This window comes from Aotus nancymaae, unplaced genomic scaffold, assembly GCF_030222135.1.
Source record: "Aotus nancymaae isolate 86718 unplaced genomic scaffold, 86718_ANA_hifiasm-v0.15.2.pri h1tg000002l, whole genome shotgun sequence".
NCBI classification, from domain to species: domain Eukaryota; kingdom Metazoa; phylum Chordata; class Mammalia; order Primates; family Aotidae; genus Aotus; species Aotus nancymaae.
Window position 1 is genome coordinate 41,456,631 of NW_026988413.1, and position 22,315 is coordinate 41,478,945.

The window sequence follows — 22,315 nt, forward strand, 5'->3', positions numbered from 1 at the left end:
ATACTAACATAGACATAGAGAAAGTATAATTTACTAAAAGGAAAAATGGGAATGGGGTAATCAAAAGTGGGTTTGTACAAGGATATAAAAAGTAGAGCAGAGAAATGCTGTTTTGGGTGGTTTTAAAGGAAATTCAAGTTAAAAATCTGAAAAGGTAATTCTCATTCAGAGAAAACTGATTGTTTTCTATGTGCTGGGCCCTCTTTGTGCAATAGACACAACAGTGTTATCTCAATACTACTACAACTAATAAACAACTCAATTAGACATAGAGAAAATATAATTTACTGAAAGAAACATAGAGGAAGTATAATTTACTAAAAGGAAAAATGGGAACGGGCTCATCAAAAGTGGGTTTGTACAAGGATATAAAAAGTAGAGCAGAGAAATACTCCTTTGGGTGGTTTTAAAGGAAATTCAAGTTAAAAATCTGAAAGGTAATTCTTATTCAGAGAATATTGATGGTTTTCTATGTGCTGGGCCTTCTTTGTGCAATAGACACAACAGTGTTATCTCAATACTACTACAACTAATAAACAACTCAATTGTTTTTTCAAATAAAAGGAAAGAAATGATAAGTTCTGGTATTCAAAGCTGGACAATACAAAGAGATATACAGTGCTTTCTTAAAAAATCCCATTGTAAATCCTGCAGAAGCAAATCTTTTCCATATTTATTCTTTAATTTGATTTTTAAACAAACCAGTTATGAAAAGTTAGGAATACAAGCTAATTTCTTTAATAAAACATATCTACCAAAATTAAATGTCAGGACTTTAGACATACTCCCTGAGGTCAGGAACCAGCAAAGAATGTCCACCTTTACACAACTTACACAACATTACACAGGAGATCATAGTACAGGCAGTAAACAAGGCAAAGAAATTTAATACGTCCGACTTCTAGACAGGAATAAACAAAATTTTTGAGATATGCACAGATTTGAATGTTCTGGGGATAATCTAAGACTATAAATACTGAAAGTCCAAAAACTTAGCGAGATTGATACATGAAGAACCATATAAAATCAACAATGCTCCTATATGGAAATAGTATAACCAATTAACAAATACACAAGAAAAACAACTCTTCACAATAGCAAAAAAAGAAAGAATAAGCCAAAGAACAAACAAAAGATGCTATACGTATCTTGGAATAAAACAAAAAAAAAACGGGCAAAGGTTTTATGGCAAAAATTACAAAACACGACTGAAAGGTATAAAAGAAACTCAAATAAGTGGAGAGAGTATAAATATGTTACTTATGTTAATTCTCCCCAATTTATTATTTAATGCCAGTTTCATAACACTTCCAACACGCTTGTTTTGGAATTTGACAAGCTGATCCAAATATTTAGGTGGAACAGTAATCAAGAAACACCAAGGAAATTTTCAAAAGAAAAAGAGGGTTGTGGGATTTGACTTACGAGATATTTATATTACAGTACCTAAAGCAGTACAGCATTGGATAAAGCAGAGACATATAAGCCAATGAAGCTTATGAAATTATTGAGCCCCAAACATGGGACTCATATATTGTTAGGTAGACATGCACAGACCTACATATTTGGGTATAATTAATATGTATAATTAATTTATGTATTGTATCAAATATGATTAATTAATATTAATATTGACATAAATATTAATATAGCAAGATATAACATGTTAATGTTTATATTAATATATAACATAATTGTGTTAATTATATAAATATTTCATAATATTTATATATTGTATACATTATATATTCAATATATAAATATAATATTTATATAACTAACAATATAATTTGGGTATCATGTAATTAATATAATTAGTACATGTAAATTCCAAGTTTAATAAATGCCTATATAGAAAAGACAAAACTTTTTATTTAAAGTGAAAATGGACAAGACTGTTTTAATAGCATAAGTACAAACAAATATGATTCTTTAGCCAATTAATCATAAAACAAATGGGGTGAATATTCAAGTGTAGTGTTGTGTTGTGGTGTCCAGCATTTCTGGTCATACTAGTGGCATTAGGTAAATTCCTCTATGACATCCCTAGGCTACTCTGGAGCTAGAGGACAAGGACGTGACCTAAGTTCTACTGAACATAAGTATGGCTTGCATTTGGAAGTGATCAACGCAAGCTGTTAGCCACACCAGGGTGGTGGAGTCTCTCAGCACAGGCAATGAAGCGGCATTTGTTGACTTTGGCAGTGAGGGACAAGTTATGGTGTCCACCTCCTGGCAAAACAGTGGCCCAGTGTTTTCAACAGAAAAGCCCTACTGAATGGATGGACATGATCCTTGTCTGTATAACTCTGGGAGCATCTATGTGCTGCTAATAAATTTATTTTCTATTTAAATTAGTCAAGATTTTTGCAGCTAAAAGCCCTGATGGCCCCCCAAAAGTTATCTATTTACATTGGTTAAGTAATAAGGTTATTATTAAAATCATTTACCTTCATTGTATAAATTTTAAGCAAAGCTATAAATGACAGCTTTTCAGCAAAATCACCAGCAACAACAAAAAAAATTCATTGTGAAAATTTTACTGTGCTATACTTTCCTGGAATTTCAAAATCTAAAACTTGCTGTTTTAATTAGTCTTTTTTTCTGTTCACGATTATGAGCAATTATGAAATGCAAATTACATAAGACTATGAAGAATTGTTCCACTTGGAAAAGGTATTGCATGGAAACCTATAACAGTTATACATGGGGTTGATAAATGTGCTAAAGAGAACTTATTATCTTTAGTATGGGGATTAGATAGGACTGACTTGAAACATTTTTCAGAAAAAAATAAGACAGTTTGCATCTGAGTAAGTCTTTAGTAAGCCATTGTTTACTTCAAATTTTGTTCATATATCCTATGTACTATAAAGAAAAATATCATAACATATCAAAACATTCTACTCATTTATAAGCATATTTCAAGAAAAATGATGGATTTTTTTATTTAAATGCATACTTTCATACCAAGTCTATTAACATTATCTGATTTATAAAAATATAGAAAATTCTGTTATAGTTTTTCAGTTATTTAGTGATAAAGAGGAATAATAGTCTAAAAGTAAACATCTGTTTAGCAGTTATATATGCCCTTCTTATAACTAAAATCTACAAAGCATCTCTAAAGGGAGATCTATTTCTTATGGGTGTGCATCGTTGGATTTAGATATTAATTTGCTGCTTCTGTAACTTCCTGTATCAACTAGAATGACATTCTAATGACTGCTATTGGACATAAAGCTAGTTATGCATATCTATAAAAAAAGATGCCAAAAAAAAGTTAAACCTAATTTGGTGTTCTTTTCAGAGCACTAGTTTCTAATAATCTCACCAAATAAATGGAATGTTTTGGGCCACTTTTTCCTCTGAAAAGAGTAATTCAAGCAATCTGAGAGCTTGATTAAGTTAAAATGCCATTGACCAATGCTGAGGAGACTCCTTGTCATTCAAAAACATCCTGTCATATTTCATAATCCAAAATAAATTTAGAATTACTATGTAATAAACATTTTCAATAAATAAAGAGTGGTAAAAGACACTTGTATCCTGCTAACAAATTCTAAAATTAACATATTTGACCTTTTTCTGATATCAAAATTGACTATTTGCAAATTACTAGGTATGGCTGGAGTGCTATTCTCATGCATTCTTAATGATTTATCTACATTTCAGTCTTCAAAATGATATCCATTTCTGTTGGCAGATAAGTAATAGTACATTATTTTTGTTTCACTGTCACCTAATTATTTTCACTATAGTTTGTATTATGATCAGGTAACCAAGTATTATCCCTTTACTCCAATTTTTTTAAATTAAAATAATTTCTTAGTTGAATAATTTTGCCAGACGTGTGTAGTACGTAAGTCAAATCAAAACTGGGTAAGCCTTAAATACATGAACTATCTCAACAAAAATTAAATTTAACTTTATTGATAACTGTTTATAGGTATGACTTGAATTATGGCAAAATTACAGTTAAAACCAAGTAGGAAACATGATTTTATTTTCAAGTAAAGAACAAAAATGCCCGACTGATTAAACCACAACCACTTGACTTTAAACAGATTTCCTCCTTAATGTTTCAAAGTTGTGTATGTCTTTAAAAAAAAAAAAGCACGCTAATATGGAAACGACAATGCTTCTTAAAACACAAGTGATGCCTAGGGACCCTCGCTCTCCCTTTAATGATCCACTGCTCTCATTCAGCTGTCTTTCTTTTTTCAAATCTTTACATATATGACAGCTCTCAAAAGTAGACCATAGACCATCTGGCATTTTCAGAGGTGTAACTTGTGCAAATTCAGCTCTATTGGGAGCGCACTGCTATCTTCTGCCTGCCTTATAAAGGGACAATAGAATGTAGAACTTATGAGTTGTTTTGAATTATTCATTTTTCTGCCGTATATTCAAGAAATTTTACAAACTCTGCATTTTGTACTACATAATCACACACGTTAAAGGTACAAAGAAACTTTTTGACACCTCTTTTCTATAGAAAGCTGGCATTTTGTTTGATATGTGAACATTCAGCATCTGTTATATCATTCTAAACAGGATGGGTGCTTCTACAAAAGACCCTATTTTAAATTTACTCTATAATACTAGCAAAAAAAAAAAAAAAAAACCCACGTATTCTTGATATTCAGTAATGAATGCAATACACATCAAAATTTCAAATACCACTTATAAGACCATTCAGCATCTTCAAACCTGGATAGCATTGGTCACCCGCTTACCATATGTGTAAAAATTTGGGAAAAAAAAAAATCATTGCTGACACAATGCAGTACGATTGTAATTTTAATATCCACGATGAATAATTACAAATGTCTTAAGAAATACTGCGCTTTCTAGGTTCAAATGTTTTCAATCAGGAAGGAAATCAATAGAATTAGGTCTAGTGATTTTCAATAATAATAATAAATATGGGAGTAAATGAGTCAATAGCATGAACTTCTTTTGATACATTTTTTAAAAAAATTGGTGATATTGTAGCTAGTAATAACTATGCTTGAAACCAAAGCTGCTGGGGTAGCAATATAAAACAACATTTTGCTATAGCGTATAATCTATTAGCATGTGCAAATCATCTTCAGCTACTGGTCTCTTTATACAAGTCAGATTTAATAAGATTACAAAAGAATTCTCATGCTATTCAGTTTAAATCGTTGTTGTACACATAAAAAAATCAAAATTAAACACTCAGGATGTAAAATTGTCAGTAACAAAATGTTCAATGTAGAATATGAAAGGGGAAAATGACTTGGTGTAAAACTAAATGACTTTCCTCAGGGATAGCAACAAAGCTTTATCTGGTGCCCAGGACCTTGCCACTCCATGGTCACGATGGGACAAATATACACACACACAGATAGTAGAGGATATATATATGTAATATACATCAAATATGATATATATAATATGCATATATATACACAACAGCTTTAAAAGGAAGATGAAAAGTTACTTCAATATGCACTAATATGATAAAACTATCTTTTTATTGCTATATAATGTGAATTTAGGCTAAAATCAACTAAAATAAACATCCTAACACCCAGCTTTTTTCATCAACTTGATCCAAGTCTTTCTCAATATGGAGACCCTGTATGGACCCCAGATCCTAATACTGATATAGTCTAGAAGCTTCTGGCACTTTCTGTATCTGTTTCTTTAGTTCCCCTACAAGGGTCTTCTAAATTTTTTTTTCTTTACCTCTTGAGCTTCTGGACTCTTTTATGAGATCATATTTTCTATCTTAATTTTATTTGATGTATATATTTAACACACTGAAATACATTTTGGGATCCTGACATTTTTTGGAGCATTGATCAATTTAAGGATCCCAGTCAAATTCTGTAACTACTGGCTGGGAACTCGCATAGGAGGCAATTGTTTTATGATTATATCATGTCTTACAGAATTTTTAACATTAGTTTAGTTTTAATGATTGCAAAATAAATCTGCAGATGTCAACAGGAAGTAGAACCCCACCCTCACCAAAGAAAGGATAAAACTTTAGAGGTTGTTTAGAGAGGCAATAATTTTTCTGCATTTCATAAAGAACATTTAGAGAGTACTTAAACAGATTTAAATAATGTATGGAGTGACAGACTCTTCTCCGAATTAATTTTCCCAATTGTCCCAAGTACATGGCTAGTCCCATTTCCCAGTTTTTCCTTGGAGTTAGGTTCAGCTATGTAGCCATGTTCTCTCTAAAGGAATGAGAGCTGGAATTATTTCTGCCACTTTTAGGACTGGGCTTTAAAACCTGGGTGTGCCCTCTCTACTTTCTTTTTTGCAGTTGGCAGCAAACCAGTTTTGACCACAGCTGAGTGAAATCTCTTAAGGGATGTTGGAGAGAAAAAAACAAAAAGAATCTGCATGGCAGCAAGGAGGGGAGCCTCTCTCACTGACCTGCAGTGCTCATTTCCTACTGTTCTATAAGGAATTAACTTTTATCCTATTTAAGCTACAGAATTAATGCTGGGACTCTGTAAAACATTAATAGCATCTATCAAGGCCTATTAACAACTATGTACTATGAATATATATATACACACACACACATATCCATATATACATATTCATATATACATATATATTCATATATACATATATATTCATACATATATATCTATGATACATAAACTGCCCTTAGCCCAAATGACTCAAAATATGCCAAATTTCACAAGAAAGAAATGTTTAAATGATGATCAGCTACAAATATAAACAATCTATTAGTAACATATAAACGATCTCTTAATAGCAGTAGAAAGAATGCTGCTTAATCCACAGCTACAGTGGATCTTAGAAAGTAGACAATCTGAACCGGGCGCAGAGCCCAGTGCTTTGGGAGGCTGAGGCGGGAGGATTACTTGAGCCCAGGAGTTGGAGACCAGCCAGAGCAACATAGTGAAACTCTGGTTCTATGAAAAGTAAAAAAAAATTAGCCGGCTGTGATGGCACATGTCTGTAGTCCCAGCTACTCAGGACATTAAGTTAGGAAGATGGCTTGAGCTCAGGAAGGCGAGGTTACAGTGAACCAGGATCAGACTACTGCACTCCAGCCTGAGTAACAGAGGGAGATCCTGTCTTAAGAAAGAATTAAAAAAGAAAAAAAAAGAAAAGAGAAAAAGAAAAAGAAAGTTGACAATCTTTACAATGCAAGGTCTAATTATTAATGAGTTATGATAATGATATAATGTAGTTTTTTGTTTTTCTGTTTTGTTTTTGCTGTGTTTCTTAAGAAGGAGTCTTGCTCTGTCACCCAGGCTGGAGTACAATGGAGTGATCTCAGTTCACTGCAACCTCCCAGGTTCAAGAGATTCTCCTGCCTTAGCCTCCTGAGTAGGTGAGATTACAGGCGCGCGCCACCATGACTGGCTAATGTCTGTATAATTAGTAGAGAAGGGGTGTCACCATGTTGGTCAGGCTAGTCTCAAATTCCTGACCTCGTGACCTGCCCACCTCGGCCTCCAAAAGTGCTGGGATTACAGGCATGAGCCACCATGACAGGTCGATATCATGTAGCTTTGCAGAAAAAATATCCCACCTACTTTGCCATTTGAAGACCATTATTTACAATTTTGCCAAATTTCCATCCTAATCATGGCTAGGAGGATATCAAATAGGGTTGCCCAACCATCCCAGTTTACTCAGGACTAAGTGGGTGGTGGAGTGGAGTGGGGCTTCCTTGGATGAAGAATTTTTAGTTTTAAAACCAGGTGTGTCCCAGGCAATCCAGGATGAATTGGTCACCTTTGTATCTGGAATAATTTATAAGCTTTTCTCAAACAGCTTTCTTCGAACAAGATATTGGCAACGATAAACAGTGGTAAACCTGTAGATTTTGAACAAGACAAACCAGTTTGAATGCTAGAGTCAGTATTTCCCAGTTCTGTCTTGCAAAATTTACTTCGCCCCTTACCTTAAACACTCCCTCCCTCCCACACATTAGGACCTTCACTTGTGAATGAGAGAAATAACAGATCCTCTTATGTATGGGGAAGCCTACCTTCCCAGCCCCTTACCCTTGTTTTTCCCTTTCCTTATTTTCCTCTACATAAATTTCCCCATTTCTTCCTGATTTACTTTTTGCCTTTTGAGTTTTTTTTATTCTGTGTTATTAGTTGTTTTTTTTTTTGTTTGTTTGTTTTTCTGTAAATCAGCCCAGAACCTTTTGGCAAATAAACATTTTTCAAGGTAATATACAAATATTTTCTTTCATTTTTCAGAAAAATTATGATGTGATAGTAAAGTAAACCAAACCTAAATGGTTTTAAAGAGAATACTCATCATTTTCTTTTAAGATCTGCATGTATTACCAAAACATCCCCAGATAGCAAACCAATGAAGAAAACAAATATATACACTATATTCCCTCCTAGGATAGTTTGTCTCTAATGCTTGTTATCCAGAGACGTTAACTAGAAATTATGACGTACAATAGCTGGCCTGATGTAAAGCCAAATTTGTCATTCATCTGAGGATAAAAGCAAGCATTAGAGGCCACAAAGCATGCAAGAAGACCTCCCATTAAGAAGCATGCAGCACTCTTAGGTTTCAATTCAATATGCATATTGAGAAACTTAGATAGATGCAGATCAGCTTTCTGATACAGGTCCCAGACCCAGCCCTGCCTTTGGATATCTTTAGCCTCCTCTGTGTGATTCAGGTTCTCTGATAAGACAAGAAGATAGATCAAAAACTTTGAAACCAAGAATTCTGATCTAATAAAAACACTTGTATCAGAAGTAGATTGTTGAAATGTGAAGCTAGCCAAATAAAGGCAAGAATGCAAACAATGGGATCACTCCATCCTAATCTGAAAAACCATCACTTAATATAAAAGAGCAGCTAAGTGGTTGGTTAATACAAGCCTCATCAGTTCTTGCAATGTGTATGCTAAGACTAGAGCTTCAGGGTACTCTGTAGAACACTGCCCATGTATTGGTATGTTAGACTTCTTATGGCCTTTAGAAGTATCTACAACAAAACAATAAACTTCGTTCTAACTAGCTGAAGTAAAAGCCAACTAGAAAAAGTAGACAGCTTTATTAAAAGCTGTTTTTTACCTACAGGTGATACAGCCAAAGCTAGCAACATGCAAATAAATTTGTTATGGTGTAAACTTAAAAAGGTCCTCTCCTCTGTATAGACACATTTCCAAAAATCATGCTTGGTGTGGTTCAGGCACTGGTGAGTAGAGGAAGAACTGGAGTTCAGTCCCCACTTGCCTTTGTGCAATTCACACATGTATAAACTAAGCAACAGTCTTGGTAGTCAGGGATCTGGGACCACTAAAGTTAAGATAATCATATACATGTTAGCAGAATTTCAGCAGCCAAGTTACTTGTTACAATTTGAATTTAGTGTGCTCACTAAAGTGCTGGAAAATGGAACAGGAAATATTAGGGAGGAGATTGAGCTGTTGAAGACTCACCCAAGTGCCTCCCCCACTCACTGCCCTTAAGTCATTCAGCTAATTCACTCACAAGGGGTAAATTCTGGGGAAGATGCAGCAATCCAGGTCAAGCCTCACCACTCACAGAAGTAGAGCTAGTGACAGGAAGCTATTAAATTGATACTAAAGAAGATATGGAGAGCCCAGAGCCCAAAAACAAAAGTGGTGAAGCAAGGGACCAGAGTGAGTCAAATATCATTATTTGACACAAATTTGGAGCCAGTAGCCAGAAAACAAAGTCTTCTACTGCTACCTCCAAAAAATAAGGATAGATAAGCAATCAACAAAACTCATAAAGAAACTGTATTGCTAGAAACATCCCTAGCCTAGCAAATAAAGGCTTATGACTGTTCCACCCTAAGGCAATCTGAATCCAAGTCCTTGTTACCAACAAGGAAAGCACTGCTGAGGCTCCTCCAAGGGAATCCTCCCTGAACCCCTTCTCAGAGATGGCTATGAAGGGCACCAAACAAGGGGAATCTTCTTGGCAGATAATCCTGCAGTAAACAAATCCACTGTGACAGGACCCAGACCAAGGTTAGGGAAGAAACTCAACAGCAAGATGCTTATGATAGTCCCTGGCCATATCAGCTTCTGTACCAGCCCTGGCCATGGAAATCCAATGCATTCCCTAGACAGCACTGTACTTCAGAGTTTACACTGTGGCTGTTCTACAATCTGTCTATTCAGATGTATTTTAAGCTATATATTGCAAGATCAAGAAGGGCTCCACCCAAATTTGATTTAGGTTAGATTTCTGAATTACTTCAGAGGAGTAACAAACATTACCTAGAGGTCTGCAGAATAAGATGACACTAGCTCTAGATGCTTCATCTGGATGTAACTTTGATTTGCTTCTCATTAGGGAAAGAAGTACATATATGTTTGTGTGAGAGATCACTGGACCTCATTAAGTAGAAACATTGTGACATTATCTGCATGTTTACACACACATACCTGTGTGCTGATCAGCCAAAAACAAGGCCATAGTAGACAATTTCTCTTGGTCTATCCAACATGACCCCTTTCTTCTGGTAGCAATAAAGATACCGAGTCTGGGACCTCAACTTACTGACATAAACCCTTCACAAAAATAAAGTATTTTTAATTGTATGCATTTTGTGCACACAGTTTGACAATACTGGGCATTTGCTGACTTGCCTTGATTATATAGAGTTCCTTAAGGACAAGATCCTATATTCTTAGAATTCCATCAACCTTATCAGACACGTATGCTGACAAAGAGCCTTGTACGTTGTTCAGCACCCAGTGGACACCCAGTGAAAATTAACTGATGATGATGAATTATACTAGCTTTTAAGCTGTCACTTGATCCCAGAATATAACAATCTTCCTGAATAAATCAAGCAACAGTTTGGTATTCAATACCATTATAAACTTCATCCTTCACCTTCATGAGTCTAGGGAATTGCTGTAAAAGCATAATATGAGGATGGTGGAACTGTAGCAAGGATTCAAGAAATTCACTCTGTTGTAACAAGGGAATTAAAGATTCAGTTACAGATATCATACTATGTGTAGAGAAATGCATCAAAAATACTAGTTAAGTAACCTTTTTGAAAACAGCGTTAGAAAAGTCAAAGTCAAATTATGTATCTAAAAGTTGTTTATTTCTCCTTGTAATAAAAGCAAACCCAACTTAATATACAAGTGAAACCAGTATATCCTTGAGATTACGGCAGTGGGTATGCAAATGAATTTCCAGTTAGAAGATATGGAATTAGGTAGAGGAACATACAGATTGCTAACTGAACATTTACAAAAGTAAATTAATTTCTGGTAGTATACACAAGGTAAATCAGAAGAAAATCAATTCTATTATTATACATTTCCAAAGCTTTAATAGTAGTGCTGATAGCCCTTGAAGTTCATTGGTGAGCAGTTGTCACTAGAAGGGCTTCCACAAATTCCCTTAAAATGCAGCCTGAGAAAAGGAAATCTTTGGCTTTAATTCTAATAACAGTTCTCATTACGGATGACCCTCTCTCTGACATAAGTTGATAATTTAGGAATGCAAGCAGAGTGCTAAGAATTGACTTAGGAAAAAAACTAGGATGGTGCTAATTAGCTTGTCCAAACCATATAGAAGATCCTGGGGCGTTTCCTCCCTAAAGAAGTAATGAACAAGCTGCTTATCCCACCTAATCAAACAACAATATTCAGATAAATTATGCAACAAAAGTTTTCAAACCTGCAGAAGCAGATTCACATATATGAATTTTAAATTTTTTTATACGTCAAAGATTATAGCTTAAACATAATGAAAATTTTTAGCATGTATATGAATAAGTAAAAATGACACTATTTTCTCATTATGCTCATTTGTTTTCTCCTGAGATTAAAATCTTGCCCATGTTTTAATTTTTTGGAGCATGATTCGGGGAGTATGAATTTTAGATTTTGTCTTTATCAAAGTAGGAAGACAATTTTAAACTCTCTGGGAATAAAATGTTACATAAAATATAAGCATCTGCAGGCCAGGTGTGGTGGCTCATGCCTACAGTCCCAGCACTTTGGGAGGCCGAGGCAGGTGGATCATTTGAGGTCAGGAGTTAGTAACCAGCCCGGCCAACATGGTGAAACCCGTCTCTACTAAAAATACAAAAATTAGCCAAGCATGGTGGCAGGAACCTGTAATCCCAGCTACTCAGGAGGCTGAGGCAAGAGAATCAGTTGAACCCGGGAGGCGAAGGTTGCAGTGTGCCAAGATCACACCATTGCACTCCAGCCTGGGCAACAGAATGAGACTCTGTCTCAAAGACACATAAAAGCATCTGTAAATGGCATAAAGAGACAAACTCATTAACCACATTTTAAGATTTTAACATGATTAAGGCTGGGCATGGTGGCTCAGGCCTGTTAATTCCAGCACTTTGGTAGACTGAGGCAGGAGGATCTCTTGAGCCCACAAGTTTGACACCAGCCTGGGTAACATAGCAAGATCCTGTCTTTTTTAAATGAGCTGGGCATGGTGGCATGTGCCTGTGGTCTCTTCTACTCGAGAGGCTAAGGTGGCAGAATCGCTTGAGACTGGGAGGTCTAGGCTGCAGTAAGTTGAGACTGCACCACTCCAACCGGAGCAACAAAAAGAGACTTAGTCAAAAAAAAAGAAAAGAAAAGAAAAAAGATTAATATAATTGAGACCATTTACACAAATATTTTTCCTCTAATTGTGCAATTAAAACCCACTAAATCTCTCAAGGTAACTTTGGCTGCAAATTGACTTAAATACATCATTATAAAATATTTGTTTTATATACTATGGTGCCAGGCACCGTTCTAGGAATAAGGGACATTGCAATGAACAATCTTGTAAAGACTTGGCCCTCTTAAAACTTACAAATATTTATCATTTTACATAACAGGAAATCCGAAAATAGGGCAGCTCTAGTATTATTAATTTCACAGCTTTATATTATGAAAGACACAGGTTCTATATCTTTACAGTCATCTCTAGCATATCAACTTTCTCATCTGACCGTTGCCCTCATAGTTACGAGTCTATGATGCAGCTTCAAGCATTTCATCAAAGAATGACATCAAGCCATGAAAAAAGGGGGCATTCTCTCTTAATGTCTCTTTCCAAAAATATTTAAAAGCTCTTTCCCGGAAACCCTCCAGGGGATTTCCTCTCCCATCTCGTTGGTCAGCACAGAGTCACAGGCTGACTCCCAAGGCAATCACTGGCAAGGGGAACAGGATGACTGTGACTAGCTGAAATTAATCAAAATCTTTTCCCCTGATTTTCATACATCTGAACAAAATCTGTACTCTCTTAAGAAAGAAGGCAAATGTTCAGAGAGCAACAAGTAATTTCAACTGCATTAACACTTGTTACAAAAGTAAAAAAAGAAAAGTATTGGGAATAATATATGACACTGAGAAATTTACCAGAATTTTAAAAATCTGAACGTTTTACATATTTGCTTTAAGTAGGTACATTTAATTAAAAAAAAATCCAATACACTTTTTTGAATGACTGAGTATTAGCACCTTCATCCCTTAACATCACTGAGAAGCTAAATTCTGTCCATTAACAATCTCCTAGAATAGTCTGTCCTCCAAATTGTCCTATCACTACTAACCATGCTTCCCAGATACAACTTCTACATACGCTCTGGGGGCCTAACCCTGTCCTGCTGGATCAAAATCTTCCAGGGAGTGGACCCCAGAAACAATATATGAAAAAAGCTTTCAGGTGATCCTGATATAAAACCAGATTTTAAACTATTGCTCCAGTATAAATTATTATTCTGTAAATGTTATTTTATTCTTTTATTATAGTGTTTAGTGACACAAACAACCTGTTTTTTTTGGTATTTTCCTGGTGGGAGCCATAGTCATGTGACTGTGGGTTGTAAAATTCCATGATGACACCTTCCACTAGGTCTCATCAGCCTGAAGTGCAGGTGGGTGCTTCAAAAATGTTATCTTGGTGGTTTCGTCTTGAGGATAGAAAAAATAAACCATATTAAAATAACAACATCCAGTTTGGTGGTGGTTTTTATTTTTTCTTTTTTTTTCCTGACTAGGACATTAGAGTGAGCATAATGAGCACAGACTCTCCCAGTCATAAAAGAGAAGTAACAACAGGCTCACAGTTTCAGCACAGCCAAGCCCAGTGGCACTCACAAATCATTCTTTACCTTTGGGAATTTACTTTGATAATGTAAAACACTAACTGTTATCTTTGACATCATGAAGAACTAATTTTGCTACATCAAATAAATAATATAGCCTACTAAAACTAAATTGACTTTCTAAATTTGCTCAAAAGATTGCTTTCATTAATGAAATCCTGAAATTTAATCAATGCTTATTTTCAATGACAATAGCATCTGGCAAATATGTGAAACACTAAAGTAAACTTAAAGAAATCTAGAGATTTGGGTTTTAAATGTTGTCTCTAGAAATAGCATCCTGTTGGCATACTGTACATATATAGAAAAATTGTAACCTGAAGCAACACGGCATGGTTGCATGTGATGCATTTTAACCGAAGTACCTTTCTAGGGGAAAACAAAAGCAAAACTAAAAAACAATGTCAGAATACAAGGGTAAAATGTAAGAAAAATGAAATAGGGCCAGGCGCGGTGGCTCATGCCTGTAATCCCAGCACTTTGGGAGGCCGAGGCAGGTGGATCACGAGGTCAAGAGATCGAGACCATCTTGGTCAACATGGTGAAACCCCGTCTCTACTAAAAATGCAAAAAATTAGCTGGGCATGGTGGCACGTGCCTGTAATCCCAGCTACTCAGGAGGCTGAGGCAGGAGAATTGCCTGAACCCAGGAGGCGGAGGTTGCGGTGAGCCGAGATCGCGCCATTGCACTCCAGCCTGGGTAACAAGAGCGAAACTCTGTCTCAAAAAAAAAAAGAAAAAGAAAAATGAAATAATAAAATAGGGAAAGATACAATCAAATGAGAGATAAAGAAAAGATTACTTTTTCTCACACTATAAACTTTCCTTGAGCACCTAATAATATCCAGAAAACTCTGTGCTAGTTAATAGGGGTCAGAGAGGGAATACATCTCCAAAACTCTCCTAGATTACAAAACTGGCCTGTCTCTGCTCATTCCCCACCACCTGCCACTGACTGAATGAGTAAGCCTTTGCTATGTGCCTGGTGCACAAATACCTCTCAAATGTCAACTGTGTTCCATAATCCATCTTTTCCACTCCATCTTCCTTGCCAATATCAGTTTAAGTCCTCACCATCTCTTGTCTAGGTTATCTTGGTCTCCTAACCTGAACTCCCAGCCCTCAGATTTTCTCTTCCAGCCCATCTTCCATTTCACTACCAAAAATATATCTCTAAAAAATAAAACCAAAACAAAACTTGTTTATACTAATGTGCTAGATGAAAGCTACAGTATGTGCTTATCTCCAGGATAAAATCACAACTCAGTAGGCTCTGCCAAACCCTTCACAGTATTGCTCCAAACTCCTATCCCATTGTTTTCTCTTATTTTCCCATGCTCTAGCTACACTGAATTTCTCCTAATTCCCAAAGATATCATGATCTTTCCAGGCCTCCAGGCCTTGCACCTACTACTCCTGTCCTTGGAATGCCCTTCACTACGTCCTAGTCTTAGGACCAAGGTCAAATGTCATCTACTATCTGCCTTTGCTAAATGGTTCCCCTGGGAACCTTGTGGCTTCCTCCTCTGTATCTAGAGCAAAATTTGTTTAAAGGTCTGTCCTCGCCCCCAAATTATATGCTTGTCCATAGCAAGAAACATTCCACTCCTTCATTCATATAGTCACTCAACAAACATTTATTAAATGACATATGGAAATCCGCATACATGCAGTGCTATTCTTCTGATCCAGCACTGAGAACAGTGGCCACGTAGAAAAATGACATACAGTAAGAATAGAAAGAAGCAGTAATGTTCTACTGCAGCTCCCCATTTCAATGTTTAAATAAAATCTGAATAAGTACATATTGCTTACCTAGAAAAGCAAATTAAAAAAAAATAATAATGCAATTGCCTTTCTCTGCACTTCCCTGATGTAATCTGACTTCTTCTACTTAACCCTGATGATTTTTGAAACCTGTAGCAAGGGTCTGCCTCTTCCAAACCACCATAACCATCTCCTGCACATAACTCATAAGGCCAATTATTATTTCTAATTCAAATGGGTTGGAAAAATGACAATGTCAAATGTATTCATCACCACAGACCTCACATTAACTTCATCAATAGAAAATGTAACTCTGTATTCCAACAGTAGACAAAAACCCATAAATAATACATGGAGCTAACAAAAAAAAACCTGAAACAATAAAAAGATTTCGGCACTTGAAGAAAAACAGGGAATGGAAATACCCATTATATATGAAATTATGTTTTCTTTATGTTATGCATTCTTTTACCATTTATCTACTATGTAACAGATACAATGCTAATATGAGTTAAACAGAGGTGAACAACAATACACTAAACCTGTAAGTAAACAAAGCCCAGCACAGTGGCTCACACTTGTAATCCCAGCACTTTGGGAGGCTAAGCCAGGAGGATCAGTTGAGGCCATGAATTCAAGATCAGCTTGGGCAACATAGCGAGATCCCATCTCTACAAAAATTTTTAGAAAGTTAACTAGGAATGGTGGCACCTGCCTGTAGTCCTAGCTACTTGGGAGGTTGGAGCTGGTAGATGGCTGGAGCCCAGGAGGTTGAGGCTGCAGTAATCTATAATTGTGCCACTGCACTCCAGCCTGGGTAACAGGCTGACAGACCTTGCCTCAAAAACAAACAAATAATAGATACCCAGTTTTAAATTATGGCAACTAGTATAAAAATACTACTGGCAGAGAGAATGTCAGGGGAAATATTTTAGTTTGGATAGCAAGGAATGGCACTTCAACAAAGATCTGAAGGGAAAGGGCCCTCACAAAGACAAGGAGTAACAGGGTCTCAGATCAGATTAACAACACCTGCAAAGCCCTGAAGCAGAACAGGGCTCAGCACATTTGCTGACCTGATGGAAATCCAGTGTGGCCAGATAATACACACACTGTCTGCTGGACTGTATGTTTATTCCCTAAATCGAATTATAAATATTAACAAATACATTAGAACAATCACAGAATGTACTTCCATAAACCTTTCCCAGCAATATTCTTCCAAATATTGTGCTTATTTACCATATAAGCCATTACCATCATAAATTATTCATTTATAAGACCACTCTTAGTATAACTGACCAGAAATTGGCTTAAATATTTACTGCAAACCAAGACACTCCCAATAAAAGGTTCTTCTAAGTTACATATAGGGGCCATCGACTGTATATAAATGTAAAACACAACCACAATTTGGAATATTAGAAAACATTTATAGAAATTTTATACCTTAATTACTCTCCAAGAAAGAAACACATATTCATTTCTCTGAAAACCTATTTATATTGAAATTGAGTGAAAATTGTTCTTAGGCTAGAGAGAATACCATGAATGATTTGATGCTCTTTAATAATAAAATGAATGGTTGTGAGGGAATCATGTTGCCATTCTTATGAATCTGCTCAAATTTTAGAAATGAGACTATTACTCTGATTTGTATCTATCTTTATATTTTAGTCTAATTTCGTAAATCTGGTTCCTTTAGTCAATTAAAACATGTAATTCTCTAGCAATAGTTCTCAACCTTTTTCAACTCCACAGAGTTTATCTGAGCACATCCTTTAGTAATATCCTGTGAGGTTCAAAAAAACAGTCTCCTTCTCCAGAGACTCTTATGTCTCCTGCCTTCTGCACTTCACTGGAGAATCATAATTCTAATACTGGAAAAATGGAAGGTTAGAATGATGACCAAGGGAAGTTTTTATCATAAGGGCAAACCCCTATGGGAGAACAAAATGGACAACTTGACAGTAAATTGAATCTCTATATATCTGAGTCCTTAACGATTCCCATTAATTTCAAGTAATTATTTTCTATTAATATAGCTTTTCAAATCCCATATCATGGTTTACAAATTTCAAGTGGTTACTATATATTCTCATTGATAATCAAAGATCATTTTCAAAAGTTACAGCTCTGGCTCTGCCACTATCTGAGTATTCTTGGCAAACTACTTACCTCTATGCTTCAATCAGTCAATTGAGAAAGACAGAGGTTGAACATACTGATCTCTGAGCACCTTCCCTATCTTTAAATTACAAGAGTATAGATCCATGATTTATTGTCAACATGTAGAAAAACAATGCGTATATGACATGATATCTAGAAAACACTCTGGAAAGAATCAATATAAGTACCCACTTCATTAGGCCTTGTAATTCAGAATCTAAGCCATCTAAATAATATTTATTAACATAATTATTAAAATTTTCTTCTTTTCTAGAGAAACAATTAAGAGAGGGTAAAAGGTGTGATATCTTTCACCCTCTCTTACTTGTTTTAGTAGGATTAGTAGTTTTAGTAGAATTAGAATCTGAATCACAGAGCTCCACACCTCACCTTCTCTAAGTACATGTGGTCTTTCATTACACACAGGTATTACATGCTGCCTACCCCTTTACAACGTCTAAGTAGGAGCCTCACTCCTATTAAATAGGGAGTGGCTAATGAGTAAGCTACACTTTTAACCATTCTTTTATTTTCAATTATCCACCAGTTGCATTATTATTATTACTATTACTAGTCAACTTAGAATGTGGGAGTCAAGCTAATTGGTTTACAACAGGTATACCTTCCTTTCTTTATTTTTTTAAAAAGTACCATTCTATGTTTGTATCTATAGTCACTGACACCTCCAGTTATTCCAAAGTCTTCCTACATAATCATTATGTGGTGAAATTTCAGCAGTTATTTCCCAAGGCACACTAGAGTGGACTGCAATGGGCCTGACTGACTGGAAACTCTAAGTTGAAATTAAGTTATCTCAATAATGAAACTTCCTTATGGCATTTTCCAAAAGACTAAGTTTTAATGTTGTATGCCAAAACAATATCATGCAGGTATGTCAAAAGTGGAGATGCACATGATAATGAGCCTGTCTTCCAAGAGAACTTTCACAAATATTTTCACATTTGTATTAACGTACAAAGATGTGAAAATGACACTACACCTTCAATTAAGAGGGAGAAAAATAAAACCATCCCCAAGTGATTTAATGTCTTCTTTGCTCTCTGAGAAATACTATTCTAGGACTATAAACCACCCATTTTTCAATTCACTGTAATTTAGTGTTTCATACACTAAAATGGACACTAAAATCTGTCATTATTACTGACCAGGCTATCATCGCACCTACTCAGTCACGCCAGAGCTGTAGCTTCTGACTCTGAGAGCTTATTTATCTAATTCTGTTTTATAGACTCAAGAAGTGATAGTTGGTCTTGTGTTTGTTTGTTTTTAGTAAAAAGAAAAATTAATTCAGAAAATGAACACTACCACACATTTGTGTTTTTTGCACATAAAGTATGTACTCTTGTGAACTGTATCATTCAAATATTGTTACTTTAATACTGTAGATGTCATAACATAAACAAACAAAATTGAAGACTTCTTCACAGTCAGTACTATAACAAACCCCTCATTTCCTCTAGGCTTAATGAGGACAAGGAACTGATCATGAACCCAATGTTTATGAAAATAAGCAAACCTGAGGAAGATGATAAATGAGGAGTGGCGATTCCTTAGCTAAGTAATAGGCTCCATATTTTAGGGAAAATAGTTTTAAACATATTTAAGGTAATGATGATAACTTGCATCAATTTCAGAGTAAAGACTTCACAGAACTGTGCAAAAGATAAGAGACTGTATTTTGTTTGCGTGTCTCCAAAACAATCCAGAGTATATGGTGCTTGCATATGGTCTTATACTACATGGACTGTGTATGCTGTATCCTAATTAGTTTCCACAGTAAAACTAAAGCCAACAAAGGAACTCCCTCAATGTGAGAGTGATTAGAATTCTATTCTGCAAGAACAGTTTAGTTTATAATATTTATTCCTGGTAGCAAAATAGTTCCTTCCACAGAGGCAGTTGCTTCACTTTTACTTAATAAAAGCAACTTATTACAAGCTGTGTTCCTTCTGCTCTTTCTCAGCACATATTTATTGCACAATGATAAGTTTTCCTACTTTGTTAGTGCCAATTTTTCTGGAGTAAGTCCATTACTCAGTTTTTAATAAGAGAGTAACTTTTAATAATTAAATGGCCAAGTCCTATTAAATGTTTAAATATTGTGATACAGATTATTCTGAGACAAGCAAATAATTATTATTGGCTTACTGACTACAATGGTGCCAAAAGTTGTATAGAAGCAATGTTTTCCTGGCAGGCCTATAAGTATTTGTTATTATCTTTGTTTTGGTAACTACTCCTAAATGAGCAAACTATGAACTTTTATACAGTGAGAATGGCTTAAAGCTTCCCCTAATAAATCTTCTTGGTCTTATGCTGTATTTCCATACCATTGAAAGAAAAAGCTGATACTGCACAGTTTTGAAATACACTGTTCTCCAAAGTATATGCTTCATCAGCAATTTATTTTAACATCCACATCTCCCTCTCAAAGGGAATTGAAACTAATTATGTATTGTCCCAAATGCCTAGATACCACTGATACCATATGAATTCATATATTATTCAAAAAGCTGATCTTTTTTTACTTATTAATATGACTCTTAGGTAAACTGTATCTCTATTATAAGAGACTTTGCTTTACGCCAAGAACAAACTCTAGCTATGATAGTTAAGGAGACATTATTTCCAATATATCTACAAACACTCGATTGGAAGGCTGCTTATTCCAGAAAATTTTAACTAAAAACACAGCTTACTCCAATTTAGCAACAGAGGGTCAAAGGAAGATAAAAGCAGCAGGTGTTTGTAATTCTTCAGAAAAAAAGGCAAAATAGTTTCCATCCTTAAAAACTTTATTCAAATCTAACATAAACCTTGATTTCAATTTAATATACCACAAATCCTAAGATAATCAACTAATTTCTTATGATTACATCTGAAAGATTTTAAAGTCCTTTCACTGTACCATTTAGCCAGACTACCTGTGAAAATTATAATCATTCTTTTGTAATATTATAAAACTTAGGTAAAAGTGTTACAGACTAAAACTAAAAGTCAGAAACACATTCTGAACAATGTTGACATCTCTTGAGAAAACAACTTCCCAAAAGAGCTAAGGGCTAAGCCTTCTAAGAAGACAATACATGGGCTATCCCAAACGGAAAGCCATACCTATCAGTTCCTGTGGGCCATCAGTCATAACTATAAAAAAACACTTTCTGAAACAAGGTCTTTAAGTATTCAAATAAATGACTAATATTCAACTTATTATACAAGCTTCGTTGTAGAGCAATATTTTTAATCAAAAACCTTAACACTAAATCTGTGCTGCACCTCAGAAGTACCTGAAGGCTTACAAATGCCCAAGCCCTACTCCCAGTGATTCTAAGCTCACTGGTCTGGGGTGGGTTCTGGATATCAGCACCTGTTTTAAGATCAGATAAAGAGTTGAGAAACATTATTTCACACAAAAGGATATGAGTATAGAATAACAATTCCTACCCCCACCTCATATCATAGCTTTAGTTATCAAGTTTTTTGTCTTGCTGCAGAAGGAAAATGCATATTTATAGCACATTAAAAATGGCATATGCTGAGATTCTCTACCTATCCCTTGGAATGAGACTAAGTTCTCTTGGAGGCAATAAGTACATGCTATTAAAGAATAAAAAAGCCCTTTTTCTAAGATGGCATATATATATATATATATATTTATAGCCCAAGAACTGTTTTGAATTTAGCACAACAAAGATGAAATTCTGAAGGAGTATGGTATACTGCAATTTTTCCAACTTTTCTCTGGCCAACACAAGGGCAGAATGCAATCTTATTAATACTAGTGGTAAAAGAGCCTTAATCATCAACTAGAAAAGTGGACTAGAACTGGGAGCTTGGAATAAGGTTATAACTTGGAAAAACTATCCCCTCTCCTGTGATTCTAACATACTCTCTAGAGGACCATATACATCACAAAGTCCCTTCCCTGTCCTTATCTCTCCTGCACTCTCCATTTGAGAATCACTCTAGGGTTAAAGCTGTACGGGGAAAAATCAAGGTATCAGGTGCATGGCCCTAGGCCACTTGCTTGACTTTGGAGCTCAGTCTTATTGATAAGTAATAAAGATACTTATCCCAACTGCTTGAGCTGCTGATAGGCCAGGTTAGATCAAAATATGAAAAACTTCATTAACTGTAAAAAGCTATGGTAATAACATTGTTAATATTACTAATAAAAACATCCTTTAATATGCATGGACTGTGGACTGAGAAAATTAGCTCCTTAAGA

The 22,315-nt window shown here is 35.3% G+C and overlaps 1 protein-coding gene across 1 annotated transcript in view; it reads right to left on the minus strand.

The window, feature by feature from the left end:
• MDFIC (MyoD family inhibitor domain containing) overlaps positions 1 to 22,315 on the minus strand; it is an 88,533-nt gene that overhangs the window by 33,149 nt on the left and 33,069 nt on the right. The gene's annotated exons all lie outside the window — the stretch shown is intronic.